The sequence below is a fragment of the Candoia aspera genome, chromosome 2 (assembly GCF_035149785.1).
Source record: "Candoia aspera isolate rCanAsp1 chromosome 2, rCanAsp1.hap2, whole genome shotgun sequence".
NCBI lineage: Eukaryota > Metazoa > Chordata > Lepidosauria > Squamata > Boidae > Candoia > Candoia aspera.
In genome coordinates, this window is record NC_086154.1 from 194,140,327 (window position 1) to 194,155,592 (window position 15,266).

The following is a 15,266-nucleotide window of genomic DNA, read 5'->3' on the forward strand; positions in this document are numbered from 1 at the left end:
CTGAAGTCACATATCAACTGTTGATTGCAGTGTAATCAAGGGGATTCATTATTCGATCAGATTAAGATTTGTCCTGTCCAACATTTTGATCTGTCAGATACCTCTGGAAGGGCACAAGTGAAACTTGAAGGTCATCCCCATTTATATATCTTCAGCACGTAATATGTTACATCTTGTCATGCCTTTGTCAAATAACTTTTCTTTGAAAGAGTAGGTACTTCCAGACAAATCTTAATTCATGTGGGAGAAACACTGCAGTAGAAAATTTCAGGGATCTTAAGGTTCAATCAGTTCTTGGTATGGAACATAGAGTTTCAGATGATAAGACTGAAATCCCACCATACTGTAGAGTATTGGTATCTACACATGAAAACTCAAAAGTATAGAAGAAGTAAGACTTCTTCAAAGTAGGATTTGGGGCTTGATTGTCTCAGCTAAGGTTGGGCAGAACCCCTGGAACTTTGGCTTCCATTAGTTTTAGTTTCTCGATTTTAAAAGCATTGTCTCAAATGTGCATTTGTGCTCTTTGATTCCTTGTGCCTGAATTCTGAATAATTCTACATATCTCCATTATTCCTCTGCCTTGGTAAACCATGATCCTGGACTTGTAATTCATACTTCTGCACTGACACTGGAATCTGCTCTTGCTGTCAGATTTGGCATTGGTTCAGGTACGTATCTTCTAGTAGATATGATCTTACAAAAATTTAGAATATTAAAAAGAAATTGAGTAAGACACAGTTCCAGATCATATTCTGCTATTAGGAAATGCTGGTATGGAGTGACTTGGAGAAAGAAAGGTGCATGTACACTCCTTAATTTAGTTAGTATATTTGCATCCAGTGGTCTCTGATCAGGCAAGTCTTTATCCTACTGGAATCAGGAACACTTCTGGTTACCATATTGTATGCAGTGTATCAGACAATTGTCTGCTATTTTAAGCACTGTCTTCTGCAAGTCTACATGGTTAAGTAAACTATGTTTATTATATTCTAGCTATCTTATAAGAGTTTAGGCCTGGCTTTTACATCTTCAAAGTAAATTGTACAGATGGGTTTGAAGGAACTGATCTGGCCAACATATTTCTCTCTGAGGTTGTGGGGATGACTGCTAGAGAAGTCACACAGATTACTGAGCTTCTACCTGAATTTTAAATGGTCCTGCAGTACTGAAAACAAAATGATGGCTGTGATGCTGAGATCAGTAAATAGAAGACAGGATTCTACATCCTGTTTCCACTAGTTTTGATGTCTGAAAATCAACATTTGTGTTTTCATCATCTGGAGAGTTATTTGTAACATTCTGCTAATGCTTTATTTTATTAAAAAGCAGCAGCTTCCAGAGACTGCAGTAGGAAGAGAAACAGAGCTCAGGTAGTGCTGGAGCTTTTCCCTACCGGCTGTTTATTTTTTTTTCCTTTGAAATTCCCTTCCACCAACTGCTTTTCTTCCCAAGTGGAAAAAACACTGTTACTTTTCTGCTTAGAAACAAAATCAGCTTGGGATACATAATTTTGAGTGGCTGTAGGTGAAGAGAATTAAGAAGCTTTTCCCACTGCTACTCACTCATTTCTGATTATAGCTTCCCAAGGCTGCTTTTCATTTAATAAACAGCAATAACCCATCAGGGGGACTGTTAAGTGCAATTATGCATATCATCCAGTTTCGGCCTGTACTCTCTTACATACATTGTCAAATTTCTTTATGTGTATGAATAGATATTAACAAATGCATGTGTAGATCCTGAAGTATAATGCTATTTGGACATTTCTTACTGCATGTAAAGAAGATGTGTAGGGAGGATACAGCCAATAATTATCTGCTAATTTATTTAGCTTTTTAGATCATTCTGTTTAAAAGGTATTAAGGAAACAAAGTTCTCCAACAAAGGAAAGTAACATTTCAACAAATCTTATCATATATTTGTAAGCTTAAAAATCCGCCCAAAGAGGTAAGTCATGCCATGCTTTGAAGAAGTGCTTAGACTTTTAACAATGGCAATCCTATGCCAAAAAGGAGTCCAATAATTACTGGACAGGAATACCTTAATAGTGAGCAGATTGTAGCTGCTGCATACATTAGCAGATTTGGGGAGGGTTGTAAAAAGACATCCAAAATTTTACAATTTGTTATTTTATATGCTCCAGATGAGGGGGCGGGGAATTATATACCAAACTGTTAATATGGCTCACCTTGAGTACATGTAGCATAGCTTTGTGTGAGGGAGAGGCTGCAGGTTAGGAGAGCAGCATTTACTATTAATGCTAGGACATCATGGGAAATTGAAAAGGCAACCAAATTAAGCCACCAAGCAGCTGTTAAGAGCCCTAGAAATGTACTACAAGAACCAACCTTGAATGGCCATTTGTAGCAGTGCGTTATGAGGAAGCTGGAATGCTGATAGCTGCCAAATATAATGCTAACATTGAAGACAGCCCTGGACAAGGAACTTTTATAGTACGATTGGGAATGGCATTAATATTGTTAATAGCACTTTTTATAATTATTTCACATTACTGTTGGAAACAGTTATTCCAAAGAAAGTAAAGTGCAGCAAATGCCAACCTTAAATTATTTACTATTTGAAGCAGGGCCAGATAATGTCCACTTCTGTGAAGGGAAAGGTTTTTTAAAAAACAATGCCACTCAGCTGCTTGATTTTTGCTTATCCCCAGCTTAGGATACATCTAGGAGCAAATCACTTCAGTCTGCTGTAAAGTCTTCCAATTCTAGATCCATCTGACTGATGGGAAAATAACAACGTGTAGATATATGTGTGCCCTTATCATCATTGTGGGAGACCTTCATACAAAGCAATGAAAGAAACCATGAAGAGTGTTCTTTCTTGCAGTCGATAAATACAATGTTGGCCTATCAAATATTTCTCAAGCCAAGGATAAGATATGCTTGTTGCCCTTCTTGACCGGTTTCAACATAGATAGTACATTAAAGCAGAAAGAGATTAAAAAAGGAATGTTAAAAGGTTTATTTGGCCCATTTTCTTTGTGTTTCACAGAGGTACTTGATTTTTAAGCAGCAGTCTTTTTATCGGTGGTGTCCTCCCACGATCCGTTTTTAATTTCAGCTTAGATGTTTAATGCTAAATCTTGATTAATACAAGGTCATAAAAAATTTCTTGTGTATGTTAGAGAGAGAGGGAGAGAGAGATGGAAGAAGTTAAACTCCATAGCAAATTAGTCCCAAATCCTATCTTTGAAAAAATCCTAAAGTAGCAGAATTGGGAAACATGGTTGTCGTTACACATATGGAAAGTACCTTTTCCTCTTTTTTGCAGGAAATTCTTATATCCTGATGTAGCTTAATGGGTGTTCCCTAAAAATGGTCTCAACAAGATTTTCAAACACTGTTTTCTGATTTTATATGATGGTATGGGAAACAAACAAAACCATGTTTAATTCATAGAATCCTGTGGACACCATCTGGCATTGTTGTGAGCAGCATAGCACCTGTAGGTACTATATTACTGAGCCCTAGCAAAAAGCACTTAGTGCATTGACTCCAAGCCTAGAAAATTGAATAGGCTAAGCCTCACCTTAAATATTTAGTACTTAAGTTCTTCTGCACAACAGTTCACACAGTTAAGAGATGGCTAGCCCTTTTATAAATGACATACTGTATAGTATTGTCAAGAAACTGGGATTAGTTATGAATGTCCTGTTTTTCTAGTTCCTACACATCAGAAACAGAGGCTGTTCCATTAGATACAACATACTGTATTCAATTTCCACTAAGAGGATGGCTTTCACTCGTCTTAGATTCCCAGAAATATGTGAGATGTGCCTTCAACTGGGGATCCTCTTTACAACATCATAATCACACAAGGCCAACAAATTCTCTCAGGTCATCCTCTGTGCAGAGTATTTTGCAAATGGTCTGAAGCCCAAAATCCAATTTAGACAGGTAACAATTAGCTTGCAAAATTCTTGCTTCCCCTTGTTCTTCCTATTTTTTTCTTTTTCTGAATAAATGTTTTATATCTGAACATTTGCTTGTTTTGCTTTAAGAGAGAATTTGCCACTTTTTTTTTTTTGCGTGTTAAACGTTACCTCTCATGTTTTTAGAATAGCGATAAGGTGTTTTTTTTTTAATCTTAAATTCTAAGTTACTGGGGATTTGGCAAGAAAATCCAGTATCTTTCTCTTCATTTTTTTTCCCCTAGAGTTTGTGGATTGGAAGACTCTTAGAAAGGCTTAGAACTCCTCAGCTGGACAGATAAAGATGTGACAGCAGATATAAACTTGACTGCTGGCAATCATTTGTGACAGAGGGGGGGCTCTTGAAAATAGGCTTCTACCAGTAGGGAAACAAGTGTGCATGTTTTTCCAATACCTATTACCTTTATTCAAAAGTTTAGAAAGTAGTGGCTTAGTGAAAAATGTAAGCCAATTGCAAAATAGATTCCCAACATATATTTTCTAGTAGTAATGTACCAAGTTTGAAATTTGTGTGCCTTGTTTTAATCAAGTGACTTTTTTTTCACTGAAATGTAACATTAAGTCTAGGGAATGATCAGGGGTTTTCTTCCCTGATGATCAGTGGTTTTCTTCCCTGATGATTCTGTAGTCCTTTCCTTTGTAAGTATGCATATATGGAAATACAGAATTAAAATTCTTCTGGTGCCAAGGCATGAAAAGAAGGAATTGATGAGTTTATTAATGATTTTAATCAAATTAATTGAAGTGAAGATGAATCAATTTTATTGAATAGAAAGCTGGTTGTAATTGAAAAATAATGGACACACTGATACAGTTTTATCACTTGATTTAATGTAAGCTGCGACTACCTCAATAAATAGGGAGAGAAAATACCATCAAGGATATATAAATCGTCAGGCTTCTTTCCAAAGAACTACAAATGTGGTTGTTCCGTGTTTGGGATAGCATACTCTTTTCAAAGTAGTCTTTGTCAGTAATGAATCATAAATAGATAAATTACAATTAAGGTTATTTGTGCATTAATTAGTATTAATTGTTATTTATTAACAACTTAGAGCTGCTATAGAATCCCAGCAAAGATGTAACATGTTTTGATCTGCAATTTTAAATGTCTTGAGCTGAAAATTTAAATTTATTGAACAGTATTGACCAACTTCAACATCAGCCAGTTTCAGATATGTTTTTAAATAGAAGTAATTTCAAAGACTTATTAGAAGAAAAAAACATTTTGATTTTCCCAGGCATTATTATAATTTGTCATTACAAGATTCAATTGTTTGTTATTCTAGCAGGTAAGTGTTGAACATAATGAAAGCAATTTGAACAACTGTTTCCAAGGCCATAGATTTCCTTCAGTATTGTGAAGCCAATAACCATTTCCAACAATATTCTTTTGGATCTCCTCTCTCTAAATATATGCACAATGTTTTTGCCTTGGCTTATGTAGGAAGCTAAACAGGGTCACGGTTAGTAGTTGGATGGAAGACCAGCTGGGACTGGAAAGTCATTCTGGAAGAAGGAAACAGCAAACCACTTCAATACTCTGCCCAGAAAACTTCATGGATATGTCCATAGAAGTCCCTAGGAGTCATGTTTACCTTGAAAATGACTTTATTTTTACTCTGACATTTAGATTCAAGATGCTAATATAACAAGAGCCAGTTTGGCTAAGTGGTTAAAGGCAGCAGGTTACAGACCAGGAGACTGTAAGTTCCAGTCCTGCCTTAGGCACGAAGCCAACTGGGGGACCTTGGGCCAGTCTCTCTCAGCCATAAGCAGCAGCAGGCAGTGGCAAACCACTTCTAAAATCTTGCTAAGAAAACTGCAGGGACTTGTCCAGGCAGTCACCAGGAGTCAACACTGACTCAAAGGCGCACACAGACACACACAAACTATAACACTGGAGATAAATCATAAGAATCTTGCTTGCTGGTGGTAATTTTATCTTACTTTCTTGATCTTTATTAGTTCCTTGTTCTTCTAGGGTTTAACCTCAGCCATCAGTCATTATTCTATTGCTTTCTGTAATAAAAACAAACATATGAATTTGGGTTCTGAAAAAGCACCTGGCATAGCTTTCCTGAAATTCTACTTGGGAATGCACATGGGGGTTTCATAATGGAATAATAGCCCAAATAAAAAAAAAAGTTAGGTAAAACTAATATATGTGGGGTAGAGGTGGGAGGAGGTATAGCCTAGTCTTCTATCTATCTGGTTAATTTTCTGCATGAAAGTTATATAGTGATGTACACATTGTGAAGTGTTATATATATATATATATACATACATATAGATATATAGATATATTTCAAACATATACTCTAACTGTATTCTGAATGGCAACATTTCCAGGGAAGCTCATGCCACATGTAAATTAGCTCTTGTCAAACACCTTCAAATGAAAATACTAATTTCTGAAAATACATTTGCTAACCCCCAATTTCAATGAATGAATGAATGAATGAATGAATGTATATCTTTTAACACAGAATTTGGATATGAGACTAGGTTAAAACCAAATTGCTTATATGTAAAGTACAATAGCAAATGTAAAGACAAGCCAACTGCTAGACCAATTTCTGCTGCAAACCACTCCTGCTGTGCTTATTTTTGCATTAAAAAGTTCTAGTGGGCTCTCCTCCAAGCAAGCTGTGACTGCAGTAACAGCTCAAGCCTATTTGGCACAGAAGCTGCATTGCTGAAAATATAAATTTGGTATCTGTTTTTCACTGCATTTGTCATCCTATCCTTCTGATTGCTGTCCATGCTTCCATTGTCTTCAACTGATCACAGCACATCCTAGCATAATATAATCCCAGACAAGTAGATAAAGTAACATTTCACTATGTTGATTATTGGTCACCCCCTTAATTTTTAATATGGTATTACCATAGGATTTGATCCAACTAGGAATGTGTGTCTGGGCTACAGTCAAGGATACCTGAAAGTAAAACTCCCACTGTGCAAGTTACAATGAAAACAGGTTTAAAAGGTGAGACAGATCATCAAGTGAGGAAGAAAAGTGGCGACACCTAGCCAGCTTCTTAGCTAAATGACAGCATGATGCTGAGATCATAATCTGGGCTGAAGAGTGCTGAGGATGAGAGAAAAAGGAAGAAAAGAGACCGGTCAGATTAGAAGGTGAAAACAACTTTAAGCAAAAATGTCAATGATGAGAGAAGAGAAAAAATTAATCATGTTCCAGCCACAGACTTGATGACTATTCAGAGAAAAATGCAAAATTAATAGCCTCCCAATGGAGGCCTAAAGCTGCTGGGCTTATAATATCTATGGCATATTAAATATTTAGGCACTTTTCAGGCATCAGAAGATCATATACCATAGTTACTTCTGTACCATCTCCATCCCCTCCTACCCCAAAAAAGAGACCTTGGGATTTATCTTGAATCTTACACTCTACTGGAGTCCTCATTTTATGAAATGAAAGCTCAGTCCTATAATTCCATATTTCTGCTAATATGGTCAAGCTTTTGCAGTCAAAATTTTCCATGCCCGTGCAACTTTAACTGAAATCACACCACTGATGTGCAAAAGAGAGGTATTGGCATGCACCAGTAATTCCAAGATTTGCAGAGTTATTAAAAATGGAGATGGAGACCAAAGAGGAGAAGAAAGAGTGGCTACAATTCTGAACAGAAGCTGTTTATCCCCACTGCAATTTTGTTGCAGAATTTCCAACTTGTTTGGATTTTTTTAAAATGTTATAAGTTTGATTTTAAAATGTGGCATAAACACTTTAACCATACAAATTTGCATTGATTTATTTTAGTAGCTTAACTTTAAATGACTCTGCAACTTAATTTTTCAGAGTCTAAGTAGGGAAACAAAATAAGCATTTATTTACAGTTAGATTAGATTAGATTAGATTAGATTAGATTAGATTAGATTAGATTATGACTACAAGCAGGTGAGAGCCAGTGTGGTGTAGTGGTTAAGGCAACCAGATTAGAAACCAGGAGACCCTGAGCTCTAGTCCCGTCTTAGGCACAGTCACTCTCTCTCTTAGGGCCAGTCCCTCTCTCTCAGCCCTAGGAAGCAGGCAATGGCAAACCACTTCTGAAATATTGCCAAGAAAACTGCAGGGACTTGTCCAGGCAGTCACCAGGAGTCAACACTGACTCGAAAGTACAAACAAAAAACAAGCAGTTACGAAATGCCAGCTAAAAAGTTTTGAATTAAGACAATTTCAAGGTTAGGATTAGTAATTCCTAATATATGTTGGATTCAAGATTTGTCCAAGTTGGCAAAATGGCAAATGAGAAAAAGAAATATATAATACTGATAGTTTATTCTAGTAACTCTCTCATAAAAAAATTATTTTGCTTTGGAAGCCTTCTGTTTCCAAAAGAAGGGCTACAATATATAGTATATTGGACTCAGCCAAACATCAAATAGAAAAGTGCAGACAGAACCTGACTATGGAAAGTGAAGTGGCTTGTCTGTGACTCAAATTGAACTGGGAGACTGGATAAAATACTTGGTACAGTAGCTTGGAGCCCTGCAGAAACTGCTACACTTTCCAATTTTGTATAAAATGCTAGGATGGAAAGTATCTGAAGAAATATGGAGTCAACCAACTACCTCCTACATTCTCAGTCACAGGGAATGTTCATCAGGAGCTTTTTAATTATAGTGCTTCACAACAGACCTTCGTCTATAACATATGGGGGACATAGTAAAATGGAATGTACTGGTTCTTTCCAAATGGCCATGGAAATCATATTAGGACTCATCTCCAATACTGGAATTATTTTTTTCAAAACCATTCCCAAATCAAAGTACCTGTTTAAAAAGTGCTCTTTTAGAATCTTTTCAACTACTGTTTTGTAATCTGGAAATGCAAAAAGGCATTTCCAATTCACCAAATTTTTAAAGTCTTTCATTTCATAAAAATCCTGTCTGAAATTTAGAATCTGAAATTCAGCAGAGTTTAACAACACGGGGGGGGGGGGGGACGGACAGACAATATCTGTAAATGTCATTATTTTTTCAAACCAAGAATTTAAAGGAATCTAGCTCCCCCAAACCAGCATGTATTTCTCTGAAACTGCTAAGTCTTTGTCCTATCAACCTGTGTTTCTGGATCTCACTGTGAGGGTGTGGTGGAGTTCCCTAAGCTGATTTTCTTGGGGACCTCAACCTGCCTTCACTGGAAAGAGGGATCAAAGGCAGTTCAAGAGTTCATGACAGTTATGACAGCCATGGACCTATCCCAGATTATAGAGGTCCCAACTCATGTTGGAGACCACATGTTAGATTTGGTCTTTGTCTTGAGGAAGTTATGATATAATCTAAAGCTTGGGGCATTCACATCTGTCCCTTGCCATGGCCCAATCATTCCTTGAACTATACTGAATAGACTGATACCACATACGTTTATAGGAAGGATGGACTTATACAATTGGTCCACCCCAGGGTCCACTGGAACTGCTTGGTTTTCGAAGCACACTTGGTACTTGGAGAGTTTCCCAACTTGATAATGGACGATTAAGACCTTGGTTACCTGTGGAATAGGGAGGCAGCAGGACCTTAGTCGAAATTGCACAGGAATGGCTTCTCCTGGTTGGTCAATTTAGGAGAATTCCTTGGTTTACTGAGGAATTCAGAGAATGAAGCAAACCAAGAGATACCTAGAGTGCTGGTAGTATAAAATGAGAAGCAAATCCAAATGATCATGAGTAAGAGCATATATTTGGGCCTAAACCATGGTGAAACAAGTAGAGCAATGCGAATATTTCTCCATTCTTACTGCTTTTGTGCAAATTGCCACCTATCAGCCCTTTTCAAAGTGACTTGGAGCCTATTGGGAAAGGATAGGTAGGATGAATATTTAAGGAGTATGGAATTTTCTAAGCATCTTAAGCATAAAACCACTCAGATCTGTTTGGAGTTAGATGCTAGCTGGGATTGTCCAAAGGAGATAGCTGAGGCTTTGTCCTGCAAGGTTATCTGGGAAGAGTTTCATCCTGTGACTCCTGAGGAGTAGATAAGGGTTTCTACAGTGCTCAGCTCAGTCACTTGTAGACTGGACTTCTGCCCTTCCCAGTTGACAAAAGCCTCCAGGGTAGTAATGGGAATCTGGGCCAGGGCAGTGGTGAATGCATCTTGAAAGTGATGGTGCTGCCATTCATTCTGAAGGAGGCAATGGTATGCCACTCTCTTCAATAAACTATTGCCTGACATAGATATTTTGGACAACTACTGATCTGTCTTCAACCTCCCTTTTTGGGAAAAGATTGTTGAGAAAGTGACAGGGCTGCAGTAAATTCTGGAGAAAATGAGATTTTAGGCAAGTTTTAGGCATGGAGATGGCATTGGTTATGCTTCAGAATGATCTCTGGGAGTACTAAGATGGGTAACGTGATCCACCTGGTTCTGATTTATCTCTTGGTGGCTTTTGACATCTTCAATCTTGAGATTCTTCTGCATCATCTCCAAGAGCTGGTAGTGGGGGAACCATTTTGTCATGGTTCCCCTCCTTGAATGGTGGTGGGAAAGTTTAAGCCTAAGGCCTCCCAGCTGTGGGAGGCCAAAGGGCTTGATGCTCTCCCCACTCATATTCAACATCTATATGAAGCCACCGAGTGAGATTATCCATTAGAATGGGGATCAGGTTTCATCAGTATGCTGATGATACCCAATTTTGTATCTTAGCCCTGGCTTAACTAGTGACGTTATCAAAGTGTGGTCCAGGTGCCTGCAGGCTGTTTGAATCTGGATAGGGAGGAACAGGCTAAAATTCAATGCCAGCAAGACAGAGTGGCTCTGGGTTCAAAGGCATGCCACTTCCAGAACTATACCATTTTTAGTACTGAATGGGGTTGCACTTTCCCAAACAGAACTGATAGCAATTTGGGGGGTCTACTTGTATTCACAGCTCCTGCTCAAGCTCCTGCTCAAGGAGCAGGTAGCAGTTCTAGCCAAGAGGAAAGCTCCAATAATATTATATCCTGGAATGGGCTTTAATCTCCTGTCAAGTGGAATGCTGCAAAGTACTCTACAGGGTACTTGAAGAGTATTTGGAAGCTACATCTGATCCAGACTGCAGCAGCTGAAATAGTTATGGCCGCATTTCATGGAACCCATATAACTACTGAAAGGTGCATTGGTTGCCAGTTGGCTTTTACATGCAATTCAAGATGCTGGTTGTTAAATTTTAAAGACCTTCATGGTTCAGGGCCTAGTACTTTCCCTGATAACATCTGTCCAACCCGCAGTATCTAATAGAGTGCACATTCCCTCAATCAGAGACTGCCACCTACAGGGGCCATGGAAACATTCCTTTTACATTACTGCCCCCCTCCTCTGGAACAGTATCTCCCCAGACATTCAAATGGCCTCCTCCCTCCTAATCAGAAAGTCTGTGAAGACATGGCTATTTCACCAATAGGGGCAGAGTTGTTATAACTATCTCTCTAGTTAAGTAATTATTTTAAATTGTGTTTTTTAAGTATTTGATTTGTGTTTTTTAATTTATGATTTTCGTTTTAATTGTATTATGATTTTTAAAAACCAAATTATAGATTTGGGGAGTTGTATGCTTCTCAGTTGATTGTAAATAAGTAAATAAAAATCTACTTTTCCTGCAAAAGTTATTTCATGTGGTTGATGTTGGAATTATCAGATGTCAACTCAGCGTTGTCTCATAAGCCTAAGGGCATCTTTCTACTAAACGCATCTCTATTGTGCTTGTGGGGTGTCACATGGGTCACCTGATTTCCACTTCCTCCTCCATCTTGGGTTTGGGGATTAACAATCTCCATTACCTCTTGGGCACAACCGCAAGCAGGAGGTGGTGCAGAATGCAGCTCTCATCCTTCCATTTCACTTGCATGTAGACACTTCTATTGAAGTGGCATGCCTACAAAGAACCAGTGATGAGTAAGTGCTTTCTACTATGAATCTACTTGTATCCAGATCTACTGAATAAATGTAAGCTATCTTTTTTTTCTCTTCATCTAACTACTGTGTGAAGACTGAATTTTATTTCTGAACGTAATTAAGCTTAATGTGCAAGTTTTGGTTCACGCTTCTACTTTGCAAGGTTGTTGTTAGCTGCTTGGAGTTCTTTTATTAACCTTTAAAAACTCCATCAGTTGACGCATTAAAAAGTTATCATTTGAGGTTTCTCCATGCTAGTGAATGGGAAGCAGAAATCTTACTTCAGATTAGACTCCAAGCTGAAATGAGCAGTCCCCGATTTAGTTTTAACCAAGTGGGCAATTATTTTGAAGGTCTAAATCAATCCTCTGAATCAAAACTTGTGGGCAATGTACTACTTAAAAGTGAAAAGAAGTAAAATATTTGTCAGCACATAAGGAACTTCAGCACTACTATTTTCACTTCCAGTCCCTCCAAAACTGTTCAAAGCCTATGTTCATCACTTCTGTGGATCCCAAAACACTAAGCATTTGCTAAGATCAAAACAGGTATTTCCACATAAGGACTGCACTGGTGCAAAAGCAATTTAATTTCTGTAACCCTACTGCAGAGGTGGGAGAGTTGAATCAATTTAGTTTTGACTTAGGTGTGCTGTACTTGAAACACAGTAAAATTAGTCTTTTCTTTAAAAAACTGGGACTCTGTCAAGTTTTCGAAAGAAAAGGCTTGATGCTTTTTCAACACATTATGTTAAGAACAGCTGGAATTTTTGATTTTTTTTTGTATACAAACACATAAATGCATATAACATGATGGATGTGGATGGGATGTGTGTTGGTGCAAGAAGTTTATTTCTTTAGCATGCAGCGGGAGGGATTTTCTGTTATAACAACATATATGGCTTCGGTCATAGTAACAAATAATTCTCTTACCCCACTTCTCACAAGAGTAACAAAATAAATTGCAATTTTTAGTTTATTTTGTAAGTATTTTAAAGTCATTTCCAAAAAGGAATCTGGGCAGCTGCAAAGTTGTTTGTCCTCCTGTTTTAGGTCTTTCTGCAATGTCTAGAGCAGAGCAGATATTTTAAACAATGCTTATAAAAGGCTCCAGGAACAGCCCCACATGCAACATTGTGAAAAAAGACCAACTTTGCTCGTGTTTCAAATCAGGTAAAACAAAGTTTTTAAAAATGACTCAACTCTTAAAACCAGCTAATGTTATGTGATTGCAAAGATACCGAATGGATTCCAAGCTAGTACAAGCCCTTGCATGAAGGTGATAACAGTTACTCAAAAACCTTGCACCAAACTTTAGATATTTTCAGGATACACTTCACATGAACAGACTAGTATTATACCCTGGTTTTCCCAGCAACCTATGTTTTGAAATTTTACAATAAATCTTAAATTTGTAAATCTCAGAAAATGAAAGGCAGATCTAATTATAGCAATTATATTTTAGGCAGTGTTTCTCTGTATTCCACCAAGTAATTCTTATGAAAATCATACCCAAGTAGATTTATTTACTTCATCTGTATTATTCTCTTTTTGCAAGGCTCTTTACAGCTTTTTATGACTTTTTGATGTTTTTATTGTTTTGTGAGCTGCCCAGGATTATGATACACGAGATGGGCAGTCACAAAAGTCTTATGAATAAACAAACAGGCTTTTACAATAGCATACATGACTACAACTTATAAAAGTTTGTGGGGCTGATCATCAATACACATGTATATGTCAGAGCTTATTCCAAAAGCTCATTCTTAACTATCCCACTGCTACAACTATATAATATAATATAGCAAGATCCTCAGATCAACTGAATTCCAGGAAAAGTTAAACATCTGTTAGTTGGATAAAAAAAGAAATCCATTAGCAAACATCATAGTGAGATGATGGGAAATCAAAAGCAAGAAGGTAGACGGTAGGAAACAGGATGGCAAGCTTAGATTTTTTTTCTTGGTTGCAGGCCTGTCTGCTTCAGAGAATTGAGAAAAGCATATCACATTTTAATGTTTTGCCTAAGGTGCCAAAATGCCTACAGTTATTAGTTAATGTCCATCATGAAGTAAAGAGGTTTTAGAGAAAGCACAGAGAAGTTAAAGATACAGAAAACAGATGCAAAGCTCATGTGATAAGAGAATGGGAGGGGGGCACGCTTCCCACTGGCTTTGCAGGCTTTCTGATATCAACTTCCTCCCATTAATAGATATTTATTTAACTGCCGTATCAAGTGTACCAAGTAATTAATTGCTGCAGTTTTTCTCTGAGCATATTCTATCAGGCAGTAAGCTTTGTTCTGGTTTAAAAAAATACAAATTAGCTCTCCAGCTAATTTATTGTCTGAAAGTATAAAATTCATCCTTCTAACTTGTAGCAGTAATACTTCATGCACATTTTATGCAAGCAAGCTCTGAGGAGTACTGTACTAGGAAATAAAATATTTGTCTTTGTTTAAATGTTTAAAAAGCCTTTTCTTGTTTTAAATCACCATTCTGAGCTGAGCATTGTAATAACAGTTTTGTTTTAGTTGTGAAGCAAAATTCCTCTAAGTCAAATAACTGCATTTTCTCCTTTTTTTTAAGGGAAAGGCCCTAGGGGAGAATTTTATTATATCACAGCAACCCACCTATTACAATTTAAACGGACAGCAAACTGAGTACGAGTTCATATGTTCCAGAAGTCTTCTCTCCCATTGAAAACAGACTCCTCACCCGGGTTTAGTAAATTCTGGCTTAAATTTCTCTCTGAAGCTATCGGTCTACCTAGTCCTTTTGAAATGAGAGAGGGGGGAGGGTCAATGTATAAAGTAAAGAAGAGCTAATCTTTCTGTTGCAAGAGTTCCTCACGCTGACACCTGTCCTAACCCATCTGGAGGTTACTAAGTTATATAGGCTGCCAGAGAATCACTAGCTATCTCTGGGCTCCAAAGAAAATTCGCAGACGCTCCCTCCTTCTGCCGCCCCGAGAGCTTAGGTGTCGGCGCCTTTTCTCCCCGTCGAAGACAGCGGCGCAAGGGCCGGAGAAAAAGCAGAGGAGGGTCCCGGGAGGCAAAAGACGGCGACCAAAACTGAGCTCCGCTCCCACCACTCGCCTGGCCTCTCCTCGCCCTTCTTCCAGGTGACCTGGGGCAGCGGCGGCTCTTCTTTCACACCCCTGCAGAGCAGCCTAGACCAGGGTTTCCCAACTTTGGCAGCTTGAAGATATGTGGACTTCAACTCCCAGAATTCCCCAGCCAGCACTGGTCTAGACTCTCCAGAAGCAACGAGAAATGGCCTTGGCGACTCGTGGCAAACGTGAGGCGCGCTTTGCAGCTGAGCAGCGCCGGTGGTCCAGAAGCTCCTTACGGTTTCCGCAGCCGCTCCGCCCCCTTGGCAGATTGGGTTCTCCCTGGGAGCGCCCGTGTT